The sequence below is a fragment of the Symphalangus syndactylus genome, chromosome 15, assembly GCF_028878055.3.
Source record: "Symphalangus syndactylus isolate Jambi chromosome 15, NHGRI_mSymSyn1-v2.1_pri, whole genome shotgun sequence".
In the NCBI taxonomy this organism is placed as follows: domain Eukaryota; kingdom Metazoa; phylum Chordata; class Mammalia; order Primates; family Hylobatidae; genus Symphalangus; species Symphalangus syndactylus.
The window spans coordinates 47,411,884-47,425,278 of NC_072437.2; the positions used below are offsets into that span (position 1 = coordinate 47,411,884).

Consider the following 13,395-nt stretch of genomic DNA (forward strand, 5'->3'; position numbering starts at 1 on the left):
ATATTAATTTAAACTTATAAAATGATGTGATTCCCTTGTCTTTCTTCTCTTACACATTGTAACTCTCTGCCGCACCTAGATGCATTGTAAAATCTTATTAATGTAAACATTTTGAAACTTGAAGCATTTTCCACATAAGAGCCCTGTTTCTTGTATTTATCATAGTAAGAGAACTTCTAGATACGACCTTACTAATCCTTATAGTCTTTCAATAAATATTGCCATTTGGAATCTATTTTAATGTTTAAAAATATTAGGAATTATAAAATATGTATATATATTGTAGCTATAAGCACTTAGAAAAATGTTATGAAATTATGACAGTAATACAAATTAAGATAAGAAATATTTCTAGTGAAACCACCACATTTACTTGATAGAAGTTTTTGTATACTTTACTAATTCTTCTGCATACGCAGGTCATTTTAACTTAATATTGCAAAATAAGCTCTTTTTTCCATTTTTCTTAAATGTAGTTTATAATAGCAGCATGCTAGTCCATTACAGTTTTCAACTATAATTAAATCAGCTGTTTCATAATAAATTATTTCCAGTTCTTAGATTATAAATAGTGTTTCCATGCGCTTTTTATACTTATAGTTTTTCCTTTTTTTGTTGTTGTAGGATTAATCTAGGAATGTTATCACTGGGTCAAAGACTATCAACGTGCTTTTGACTCTCGAAAGTGCCTTTAAAAGGAGTTCTGATAGTTGGTATTGCCAGAGGCAATATATGAATAAGGTCCTTCCTGCCACTTTCTAGCAATGGATATAATGGCTATTAAATTGGCCAATTCAATCAATGTTAAGTGATATCTTATTTTTTTTTCTTCTTTCTTTACAAGGGACAAATAATTGTTGATATACTGTTTTGGATTAAAGTGGGTAATCATGTGATGAATAATTTGGAATTGGTAGTACAGTTATAATAAAGCACACGTTGTTGAAACTAAATTAAAAATACTCTTTAATGCACCTTGTTGACTTTTTATGTGAAGAATGTGTATGGTCACAATTGAAACTATTATGGGAAAATTTTAAAGTTTTTGAAGTAAAAGAGAAAAAAGAGACCAAAAAACTTTAAAATGTATTTCCAGCTTGTAGATTCAATTGCTGATTTCTTAATGTGCCATCTACTTTAAACTCTTAACTATCTGAAGCCCAAGTCACTACATGTAGAATTAGAAACCACTGTTTTTGGTTTTAAGGGTATTTATAAATAGCCTTAGTGGAATCTTTATCTTCAGTTTTACTGTTAAAGCCTAATTGAGTTTTACTATTAAAGCTGATTATACTCTGTCTTCCTCCTTAGCTTGCTTTTGCCTCATTTATAGAACAGACTCTAGTATTTTAAAAACAATTATATACGCCACTCATACCTACCCCTCTCCCCCTGCCCCCAAGACAAAATGTAGGCATGTTGAATGAACAGACATAGCACGGTGGGGGGATTTCCTTGAGCTGTAGAATTAGATGGTGAAAAAAGGGAGAGGGGGGAAGTGTGAGAACTTCAGAGAAAATAAGACAATTAGAGAAGAAGACATGGAGATATGAAAGAAGTAGCTTTACATTTTGAGTTCTCATTGCCTTCGTATTTCTTCACAAATTCTCTGGCAAGCTGTAAGATAGGTTGGTTTTTAAGGTTTATTGATAAGCAGTTGATTCGTATTTTAGGTCAAACTAATTCTGCATCTCTTTCCCATTGTTCTTTTCTATTCTTCTTCTTTATTCTACTCTATTTTTAAGAGAAACACTGTCTAACTTGCTGGCTCTTTCTGCTCTGCTGTTGCTCCAGCCTTGCAGCTTCCCCACCGTGTGAATTTGCACTTCAGTGGCACCATTTCCTGTTAGAAACCAAAGGCAGGCCCCTGACTTTTCTAGGTGGTGATTCACACAGGAAAAGACCTGAAAAGCTGTATTAGGGTACCTGACTTCACCGTGGGACTAGCTGATCGACTTGAAGCACAAATGGGGCCCTGGAATCTTTTTCATACCTTTTGGTCTCCTGTGGGTCTGAGGTAGAGTGGTCAAAAAATTTAAAGATTGATGTAAGTGGATTTAAAGATTGATGTAAGTGGAACACAAATTACAGAAGGTTAGAATCGATGTTTCTCAGATTACCCTGGATAGAAATCAGGGTGAATGATATTGATATTTGAATCCAAATCAGGTATTTGTTTTTTTTTTAATTGTAGTAAAATACATGTAACAGAAATGTACTATTTTAACCCTTTTTAAAACATTATATATTGTCACATAACTGTATCTAACATGGAAATATGTGCATGCATATGTAACTTACAAAGATGAAAACTATTCTTTCCTTATTTTGTAATAGAAGAACCTTAAGTATCACTATTTTAATTTTTAAATTGTGAAATACAACTTAAAATTTTATTTTAACCATTTTTAAATGTATAATACAAGGTGATGTTTTTTCACTATATAAGTTAAGCTTTATATAAAGGAATTACGTACAGTTCTATTAGAGAAGCATGAAACTAAAAAGAGGTTGATTTGCAGATATTTCACTTTTTTGGAAATGAAGTAACTGATTTTTTTCCTCTTCCGTCCCTCTTTATTTTTCTACACATGTATTTTGGTACTTGAAGTATTGCTAAGTTTTTGAAACTAGTTTTCCTCCAAGGCAAAGGTTTTTTTTTTTCTTTCAAAATCTTAAGTTAATTTTGTCATGTAATGAATTTGCAATCCATGTGCAATCGATCTTTATAATAAAAATATGACATTGACATTTCACATTGTATCCATAATTGGCATACATTATGATGATTAATAATGTCAAGTTTGTGAGTTAGGGTACCCAAAACTCAACTGTTTTACTAGGGAAATCTTAGCAAATCCACATTATCTAATTGCATTTTACCAAATGTTTTCAGCCTCTTATGGGGACTCTAGAGAAGTGGTTATCTGACAGTTGTCAAGTCAGAGGAAGTTAAGATGCCTTTATATCTACACGGGCTCATCATTTAGCTATATCTGCAGTCATTTGGTAATGTCATCCAGTCAGTCAGATGTGTTTCATTTACTTTATTCATCAATATAATCTGCATTATATTTATGACAGTGACTATTTGTTTATAAAAAGGCAGTATATAAACTTGGACAGTTCTGAATTCCCTTGGGTACCTTTCTTACCTCAGTACATGTTAGTAAATGATGATTATGTCCTATGCAGTGGAGTGCCAGAACTCTTGCATCTGTTTAGACTACTCACTGATTTTCTTTTTTTTTTTTTTTTTTTAACTCTGAACAAACCAAAGTGTGCAACATGTGTAACTCACTAATGTTCACAATCCACTTGTAGCAAAACTAAGAACCTTAAAATGACCTTGAAGCTGTAGCAGTAGTGAGCATCAGATATACTCAGACACTTTATCTGAGTCGATTAGCAACAGAGACTTCTTCTCTTAGAAAATAGAAGTAGTTGGGAAGCAATGACATTTGCATAAAGGCACTTTCTTTTGCCACCTTTGGATTTTTTTTTTTGTAGAATTATGGTTTAATCTTACTGCTGTTATTAAACTGCTTTAAGCTTCTTTCCAAGTATCACAGCCAAATTGAAGGGTTTATTTCCTTGCTTGCACTTTGAAACATAGCTGTCAAACAAAGTAAGTAAAGGCAAGTGATAGAGATACAGCCCCTTTGCATTTTCAGTTTATTTCTATTTGTTCATGACTTCTAAGGCACTTTAAATTTCCAAAGGAGTTTGCTTGCTTTAAACTTTGTCATATGTACATTGTTACCTGAATGAGTCTGTAAGAGATCAAAGTACCTGTCAGCTTAGTAAATAGAAGATATTTTTTTCTCTCTGAGCTGGTTATAAAGGGAGATTCCATTGGCTTATTTGTGTTGAGAACTTAACATAGTTAGGAAAACAGTGGGTTGTTAAAGTTTGAAAAGTGTCAGGGAAGAGGTGGGTGGGTTCTGTAGAGTATCAAATATTTGAAGTATATTAAAGCTGAAATAAGTGAAAATCTGTTAGATTACTTGGAGTTTCTCCTAATTTCCTATGTTTTAGAGATACTTTTTCCCCCCAAGTGCATTTGCATATATAGAAACAAAATGTGGCTTCCACAAATGATGTTGCCTATCTCTCTTAAAGTAATATTTAAATGAATAATACAGACTCATTAATATTGTCAGTTATTTTATAGGATACTTGAAGCTGAAGAAGACACAAATATCAGGGGGCCTAATTCGTACCTATGGAATTACTATTTTGGTCAAAAATATTTTCACTCCATGTGTTCATTGTGTGTGCATGCCTGCCCTCTCTCGGCAGTGGTCCAGCTGATTGCTGCTGTTACTGTTAAGGGCTCTCAGTGTATGAAAAATAAGTTCTTGAGCATGACAGAATGATGCATATACTCATTTTTTAAATTGGAAACAAATGTTCTGTACTAACTATATAATGAGTACAATCAAATACATAAACCATTAGATGGGCAACTAAGCTAGTAAGCCATGGAGAATTTACTATTTTGTTGGATATTTGTTAGAGCATGAAGTTGGAATTGAGAATGTATTTTCTCCTGAAATATAGTTGATGATTATGTATCTGTCTGTGAGGTGTGGTTAATTCCACAAAGCTTATTTCCTCTACAGTATCCCCCAAATTAGAATATGGTACTGCCATTATGTGATAACCCTGTATATGACAGTGTATCTATTGGAAAATGTTTGAGTTTTCCTATGAATGTTTAGGGGCATTGCTGTAGCTCTGACAGTATAAATATGGATTTGAAAGTTATAAGCCATACACAACTTGATATTTCAGAGGCTAGGAGTTGCAGTGGGGCTCCAGTGCACTGGTGGTGATAAAACTGTTAGGGGTTGGAATCTCTTTGCACTTTGATCTCTTAGGAACTGTCTTAACCCTAGCTGTATTTCACATGCCCCTTTTCTTCAAGATCGCCAGAAACTTGTTTAATCTGCTACCTCTCCACGATGAACAGCTGATGCTCTGGCCATAGTAGCTATCAGCCCCCTTTCCTGCTAGATTGGGTTAGTGTCCCCACAAAATGCATGTCCTTTTTGGGACCTCAGAATGTGACCTTATTTGGAATTAGAGTTGTTGCCAATGTAATGAATTAAGATGAGGTCATCCTAGAGTAAAGTGGCCTTTAATCCACTATGGCTATGTCCTTCTAAGAAGACACACACATAGGGAGAGCACCATGTCACAGAGGCAGAGATTGGAGTGATATATTTACAGGCCAAGGAATACCAGTGATCATTGGAAACACCAGAAACTCAGAGAAAGGCATGGAACAGATTCTGCTCTACAACCTTCAGAGAGAACGTGGCCCTACCAACAACTTTATTTTGGAATTTCAGCCTCCATAACTGTGAGAGAGTAGATTTCTGTTTTTAAAAGCCACCTAGCATGTGCTACTTCCTTACTGCAGCCCTAGGAAACTAATACACCTGCCAATAAGTAGAGAAGAACACAGTCTCTGAGTTTCTCCCCTGTAAGTCTGTTTTTTAGCAAACATGTAAGTAATTTTTAATGTTCTCTAAAATTCTCAAAAACAAAACCGAACATCTGTAGGTGAAGAACATTCGTTTTCAACCATCACTTTAGTTTGGCATTTTATGGGAAAGCTATTCCGTACTGGGATCCCATCCCCAGAGATTCTAATCCTGTGGGTTAAGGGTAGGGCCTGGAGATGTGTATGTTTTAAAGCTTCCCAAGGGAATCTTGGAATATGCAGCTGGAGCAGAGAATCACTAGTGCAGAGGGACGAGTAAGAACTAGCCAAGTGCACATTAGAATCAGCTTGTTGGCTTCTGAAACTTACTGATGCCTGAGCCCCAACACCAGAGGTTAGGGATGTAGCCTGGCATTGGTTAGGGATGCGGAGCGTTAGGTTGAAGAGAGTTTTGAAGCTCCCGGTGAATTTTTTTTTTTCCACAGTGGTAGGATGGATGAGGTCTCAGCATGACAAAATATCTTCTGTATTGTATTCCTTCTTCTTCATAATTCAAGGCCTTCCCGGACATCTTCAAAGGAGGCGGCCAATGAGTTATATGTTGGGGGGATTGGAGTGGTCACTGGTGGGTGCACGTGGGGTGAGAGGGGGTCAATTTTTTTTTGGATTTACCCTTTTCCTTCCTATTTTCTGTACTATTGCATGTTCTGTGGGAAAACCTGTCTTGGGTCCACATGAAGGAAGTGAGAATGAAAGTGTAGGGTTGCAAAAGTATAGATGTGAGGGGATACCCAGTGAGAGGAACAAAATTTGAAAAATGCCATGTGGCAGAAGTGGGAGACAAAGAGGTACTGTGGCCACTGGTGGCTGTTTCAGTTGTATATAATCCGTTGTGCCTGTACAGAGGGGACTTGTGTGTGTATAGACATACATACAGATAATTTTTGTGCAGGACATAAAAATGTCTGTATAATTGTTTTTTTTCTGAAATTCTGTTTGCAGTGAATGTTGCCCCTGTATTATGTGATTATTTCCAAGAAGCTCCTATTTCTCCATCTTGCAGTCTGCCTTGTACTTTGTAGACTTGTCATTTGGATTGTGCCTATGGTGTTATTGACTAAGAGATAATGTTGTTAATACCTCTGATGCTGTACTAGTGACAAATATCTAGTATTGTTGCCATTTTTTTCATAATGACAGTATATTTAGAATATCTAAGACACAAAAACATCAGATTTAAAGCAGGTCTTTTGCATGTAGATGACTTGGAATGAAAGCCGCCTTCATCCTGCGCTCATTTCCTTGCTTTGTCCACATGCTTTACTACCCTCCTCTTAACCATCACTATGTTTTGAGACCACATTAGGGAGACCTCATCATTGGTGAAATTCTTTAAGATTGGTTCTGAGATCTATGCTTGATGGCAGTTCTTAAAAGTGCTCATAGTCATTGCTATCCGAAGTTCTTGTGTATCTACTGATAAGCACTCTTGCTTTATTTAATTTGCATATCAATCCTTTGAGGTAGATTATAGCACTCCTATTTTCTTGATAGGAGACTATCAGAGAGATTTGTCCTTTGGAACTAACCAGTGTGGCATACTGGCAAGCGACTTTCTGAATAAAAGGCCCTTATTTGTAGCATTTGCTGACTTCCTTGATGTAAATACACAGACTATGATGGATTTCAAGCTACTAAAGTGTAGTCATGGGGTTGTAAAGAGATGTGTACAGTCAGCTCTCCCATGCCTGTACTAGCCAGATGCAACCCTCCTCTGGATCTATTATGTTATGCTGCCGAACTTTTCCCTGGCCCCCCTTCCACAGCAGTCATTTTACAGAATCCCCTGTGTCACAAACGAACATCATGTCCTGTTTGTAGCCTCTTCTACTGAAAGTTTCTCAAAAACATGGAATTACAATCAACTGTCAACTTCCAGGACCCTTACTGCCCTAGACTAACATAGAATTAATGGAACAGGATTTATTATAGTAAGGCATCTTTTGTTTTTTCTTGATGAGAAAAGTGTGGGTAATGCTATTGAGTCAAATGCCTGATCATTCCTGATGTGAGTAGCAATGTTATGAACTTATTAATAACACATCAAACTGATTTTTCTCGTGACACCAATCATTCTTTTTGGTTTAATTCAAAATGCTTTTTTCTTTTGACATCTCCTTTTTCTTGGCATGGTCTTTAGGTGAAACCACCTTTTCATCGTCTTTACATGAAACCACCTTTTCTCCAAGATAGAATTTGCTTTTGGCACAGCTGTGTAGTAGCAGACGTTGAGGGGTCTGGATCTTGATGGTAATGGAAAACCATGAGACTTGTCAGTCCTTTTTTCAAAATTGTGAATGAAGTGGTCAGCAGTAGTATCTCCTTCCCATTCCATCTTTTTATTCTTTTTTGAGACGGAGTCTGGCTCTGTCGCCCAGGCTGGAGTGCAGTGGTGCGATCTTTGCTCACTGCAAGCTCCACCTCCTGGGTTCACGCCATTCTCCTGCCTCAGCCTCCTGAGTAGCTGGGACTACAGGGGCCTGCCATCACGCCCGGCTAATTTTTTTGTATTTTTAGTAGAGACGGGATTTCACTGTGTTAGCCAGGATGGTCTCGATCTCCTGACCTCATGATCTGCCCGCCTTTGCCTCCCAAAGTGCTGGGATTACAGACATGAGCCACTACGCCCAGCCTTCCATTCCATATTTTTATGGAAAAGTCTAAACAATTATTTCCTTGCCCTTCTCTATTTCTACCGATTGTAAATCTCAGAAAACTTGTGTCTTGGGTTCATTTTTCCTGATCCTGGCTATAACACTGACTTCCTTAAAAATTAGAGTGCATTCTAAATCATTGCCTTTTGTCAAGCTTCCTATTCATGCTAATACCTTGAGTGAAATGTGTTAGGCATCATTAATGTGCTGCTGCCATCTTTGTAAGATTTGCCCTATAGTGATTAGGGTACCCGTTTTCTTTCTTCAGCACAGCTGTGATAGGCTGAGTAGAGTTGAGAGAGCTTGATTATATCCTTGGCATGGACTGCGTGCTTTTTCTAAGATGCTTTGGTTATATGGGAGTTGCTTTCATTTATGAGCACTGTGTAATTGGAAAAAAAAAACAAATGTTATTAAACAATTTCTGAAATTGCTTTTCGAAGTACATATTGCATGAAAAGATATATTAGTGAATATAAATATGAGACATGTAAAGTCTTTTTTATAACCAAATTCCATGTAGGAATGATCTCGTTTTAAGGCAGACTGGGTTTTTCTTTTCTTTCCCAGCTTGTCAAACACCTTTAAGACATGGCCACAGGCTATGGGATTTCAGTCCGCACACAACATAATGTCATTTTATATTTGATCCCTAAAGATTTTGAAATTGTTAAGATTTTATGACTGCCTGACACTTATATTTAATGTCCAGGCCATGACCCTGAGCGATGAGAGCATGTGATCACAGGGACCATGGACTTGAGTTTATGTTACTGTTACAGAGGTTCCTGAAAGAAAAGACCGGGGGCTTCAATGTGGTTTGGAGTCTGCACAATTTATTTTGCTTTTGCTGAGGAAATAAAGGAGTACATTTTTATTTTCTTAAAAATGATAAAATTGGGAAAAGATGTTTCCAGGAAAAGGAGAAATTGTATTTTAGTCTAATTACAAGAGATGTAACGTTATATTGATCTGCCTCCTACTTTTATTTAAACATATGATGTTAGAGTTTTTATTGCAAGGGACTTGTAAGTTAAAAAGACCTATTATGAGTAAGCTTCTTGACAGAGAAATCTGATTTTCAGACTGAACAGCATAAATGGAAACTGCTTTCTCTGTGATAATTCTATAATTTGGTATTGATTTATAATGAATATGCTTATCCAAAGAGAGTTACAGTGAAATGGAATTACATTCAATTACTTAAACTCTTTTCAGTTTGAAGTTTTCATATGGATAGTGCAATAGTATGGGAATAGAAATACAGTTTTGTAATGAAAGTTTGAGTGTTAATCCTCTTTGGTAAAAACACTTAAAAACTCGAACTTCAGTAGACAAGACCAATCCTAATTTCTGCATGTTTGTGTTTAACACGTAATAAGTTAACATTTTGATTTATTTGCATATGTATATGTAAGTAAATGTTTCTAAAATAAGACTTACTTTGCCTCAATTGTCAGTCCCTATTTGAAGACCCTTGATCCAGAAATGTAGACCTCTAATATGTTATTATAAATTAAAACAAATTTTTTCCTCTCCAAGCTTTAAAAAAAATACACAGTTTTTGTAATTTCTGTTAGCTGAATAAAGCATGCCTGATATTGATTGTTTTCCTCAGTAAAGGATAAAACATGGGTTCTTTTCAGTGTAATAGGCCTTGCTGAATCATCTATGATAAAGCTAAGATGATACCTAAATATTTGAATGTTATAGAGTGAAACACCATTTCCATTGAGACAGAAATGTTTGGTAAAAACTACATCTGTGAATGATCTGAACAGTGGCCCATTTCCAAAGGTTAATTTGCCTTGTGGAAATTACATATATAGATAGATTTATTTTATATACTTTTTCAACAATAGTGAGCACCCGCCTAGTGAATAATTCATTGTGCAGAAACATTATTACTACTTTAAATTGGTAAAATGCCATTGAAGTTTCACTTATTGAAGATGTTGCATATGTATGTATATATTTTCAAGTTTATTTTTTTAACTGATATAGAATTGTATGTATTATTTACAACATGATGTTCTGAAGTACATATACACCATAGAACGGTTAAATTTAGCTAATTAACAAAAGCATTACCTCACATAGTTACTGTTTTTTGGAGAGAACACTTTAATGTCACTTAGTATTTTTCAAGAATACAGTATATCAATAATTAAAGTCAGTATGCTGTACAATAGATGTCTTGAATGTATTTCTCCTGTCTAACTGCAAATAGGTATTCTTTGACCAACATCTCAGCAACTATTCCAGCTTCTGGTAACCACCATTCTCCTCTCTACTTCTAATGAAATCAACTTTTTAAGATTCCACATATGAGTGAGATCATGCAGTATTTGCCTTTCTGTGCCTGGCTTATTTCACTTAGAATAATGTCACACAGATTCATCTGTGTTGTCACAAATGGCAGGATTTCCCTCTTTATTATGGCTGAATCGTGTGTATATTTTTTTTAAGTAAAAAAATAAAAAAAGCAGTAATTATAAGAATTTTCAAAAGTTTTCTCCTGGCCTTGGTTGTTCCAATCCTAATTTATCACATTCTTCCATGATATTATTGAGGAAGGTGAGCTGGCATGCACCACTGAATAATCTCATGCCCTGTGTACCCTCCCAGCCTAGCAGAGATGACAGTGCTCCTTGGTGACAGCTCTGGAACTGTCTGCTCTAATGCTTTCTTCTCCTTTCTTTAGTTCATCCCTGGAGGGTAGACAATTATTGATATGCCAGGGCCCTTGCTTCTCTGTGCCTTTCACTGCGGCTTGGCCAATTTCTTTCAACTCAGACCGTTTGCTTTAGATATATGTATAAGTATTATTATACATATACATGTATAGATGTGTGTATATCATTTCTGTCTTTTTTGACAGTCACCAACTTAGGAAAATCTTTCCTTCGTATTCTTCCATTTGTAATGAAAAAGATAATGATCCTGTTATTGCTGTGTACCATCACTTAAAAAGTTTTTTTGGGGGGGGCGGGAAGGATGGCCTTTTTTGATAAAGTTGGTAACAACGTACTATAGCTTTTTGTGGCAGTGTTAATCCTGTGTATATGTTGTCTGTATTCAGCAACTAGATGAAAATAGAATTTCCCAATGAAGAGAAGAGTTAGAGATATGATTAAGATCTCAAATAGAATCAAATGACTTGTCTGGTTCTGAGGATTTCAGACTTCATAAAGTTTTTGTGAGATAATTCACATAACTTATAAATTCACATAACTACCTTATGTGTTGATTTTTTTTTTTTTTTTTTTTTTTTTTAGGTTGAGGGCACTTATTTATTCACTCATTTTTAGTTCAGTTTTTGACCAAAGTGTAGTTCACGCAGGGAAGTGCATGTATTACAAATGTACAAATGGATGAGTTCCCACAAAATGAAGATATACACACGGTATTTATCCAGATAGTCATAAAACATTACCAGCAGCCTCTCGCACAAGTGTCATCTACTGTGCTGTCTTCCATCACCATAGACAACTGTCCCTGAATGCCACGAGTACATGTGCTGTTTGGAGTCCGGCCTTTTCTGCTCAACATTATTTTGGGGGTCCGTATGAATTTTTAAAATTGATGTATAATATTCCATTACGAATTTATCAGAAAGCTTCCACAGATTTATTCATCCATTTTACTGATGATAGACATTTGGATTGTTTCCAGTTTACAGCAGTTGGGAATATGCACTGTGAATTTTCTAGACGTGGCTTTTGGTGCACCATGTACACCAAAAAGTGTAGGGCATGTTTCTAAAAGTAGAATTGCTGAGTCCTAAGGACTATATTTTCATTTTAGTAGACACTGCCAAACAGTTTGCCTAAGTAACTGTCTCAATTTAGACATTTGTCAATGCTACATGAGAGGCAGGGCATGGTAGCTTACACCTGTAATCCCAGCACTTCGGGAGGCTAGGGCAGGTGGAACACTTGAGGTCAGGAGTTCAAGACCAGTCTGGGCAACAGAGTAAGACCTCGTCTCTACCAAAAATTTAAAAAATTAGCTGGGCATGGTGGCACATGCCTGTAGTCCTAGCTACTTAGGAAGCTGAGGTGGGAGGATGGCTTGAGCCCAGGAGTTTGAGGCTTCATTGAGCTATGATCACATGCCATTGCACTCCAGCCTGGGTGACAGAGCAAGACCTTGTCTCTTAAAAAACAAACAAACCAAATCAGGAATTCCAGATACTCCATATTCTTTTTATTCTCCACATTGTCTTTTTGCCATTCTAATGGCTGTGTATTGGTGTCTCTTGGTGGTTTTAATTTGCATTTTCCTAATGATTCATATTAATGAATATCTTTCGCATGTAAATGGCCATTTGGCTATCTCTTGGGAGGAACTTATCCAAGTTTTTTGTTTGTTTTTGGTCCATTTTTCTTCTTTAATGGGCTTATCTGTCATTTTCCTTTTTGTTCATTTTAGAAATTGAACCAAAGCCTAAATCCAGTGAGACATTTGCTAGGGAGGATGAGAATAATGGAAAAGTTATTCCAATAGACATATTTATTTGCTCTTTTTTTTAGACCAATGTTTATTAAACATCTCTTAATGTCCATCTCTTATGTCCGTGTCTCTAATGTCTTTACAATGATAAAAGGATAGTATCTGGCTAAGGAATTTTGCAGTCTGGTGGTGTGTTAAGGCAAATACAATGATATTAAGAATGCTTGTTGTTAAATGCTTTGATGATTAGGGGCAAGAAGAGAGTCCAATGAAAGCATAAGTGGGTCCCGTAATAGTCTCAGAATTTAAGACCTACCTTGAGAAGAAAGGAAGTCAGAACCTAGAGGCAAAGTAGGAGTTAGCCAGATTAAAATTAGGTTGGGTAATAGTGTTTTACAAAGATGGAGGGAACAGTGTACAAATACTCATGTTGGAGAGATTGCTATGCCTGTGGAAAGAGAGGGTGTATGTAAGTATATCTAGGGGGCGTTGCTTAAATTAATCAGTATTTTAAGACTTTTTATTATTTACTGAGATTCTCTCATGCACCCAACCCTGTGAAACTCATGAGCGCACTAGGGTGGATAAAAGTAATAATAACAATGATAACAATCATCATTTACTGAGTGTTTCCTATGTGCCGGGCACTGTGATAAGCACTCGTATTATTTCGTTTAATTCCTGTAGCCAGTTTATGATACAGGCATTGTTATTACTCATCATTTATATTAGAAGAAAATAGGTCTTAGAAAGTTCAGTGAGCCTTATGGTGCC

At 36.1% G+C, this 13,395-nt stretch overlaps 1 protein-coding gene across 7 annotated transcripts in view; it reads left to right on the plus strand.

The window, feature by feature from the left end:
- KLF12 (KLF transcription factor 12) overlaps positions 1 to 13,395 on the plus strand; it is a 450,646-nt gene that overhangs the window by 107,238 nt on the left and 330,013 nt on the right. Inside the window, exon 1 of one of the 7 annotated variants that reach the window (XM_055245004.2) lies at positions 1,925 to 2,047. The exons of the other annotated variants lie outside the window; for them this stretch is intronic. The gene's annotated coding sequence lies outside the window, so the exon portion shown is untranslated. Of the gene's footprint in view, positions 1 to 1,924; positions 2,048 to 13,395 lie in introns of those variants that run through there. 7 annotated transcript variants of the gene reach the window in all.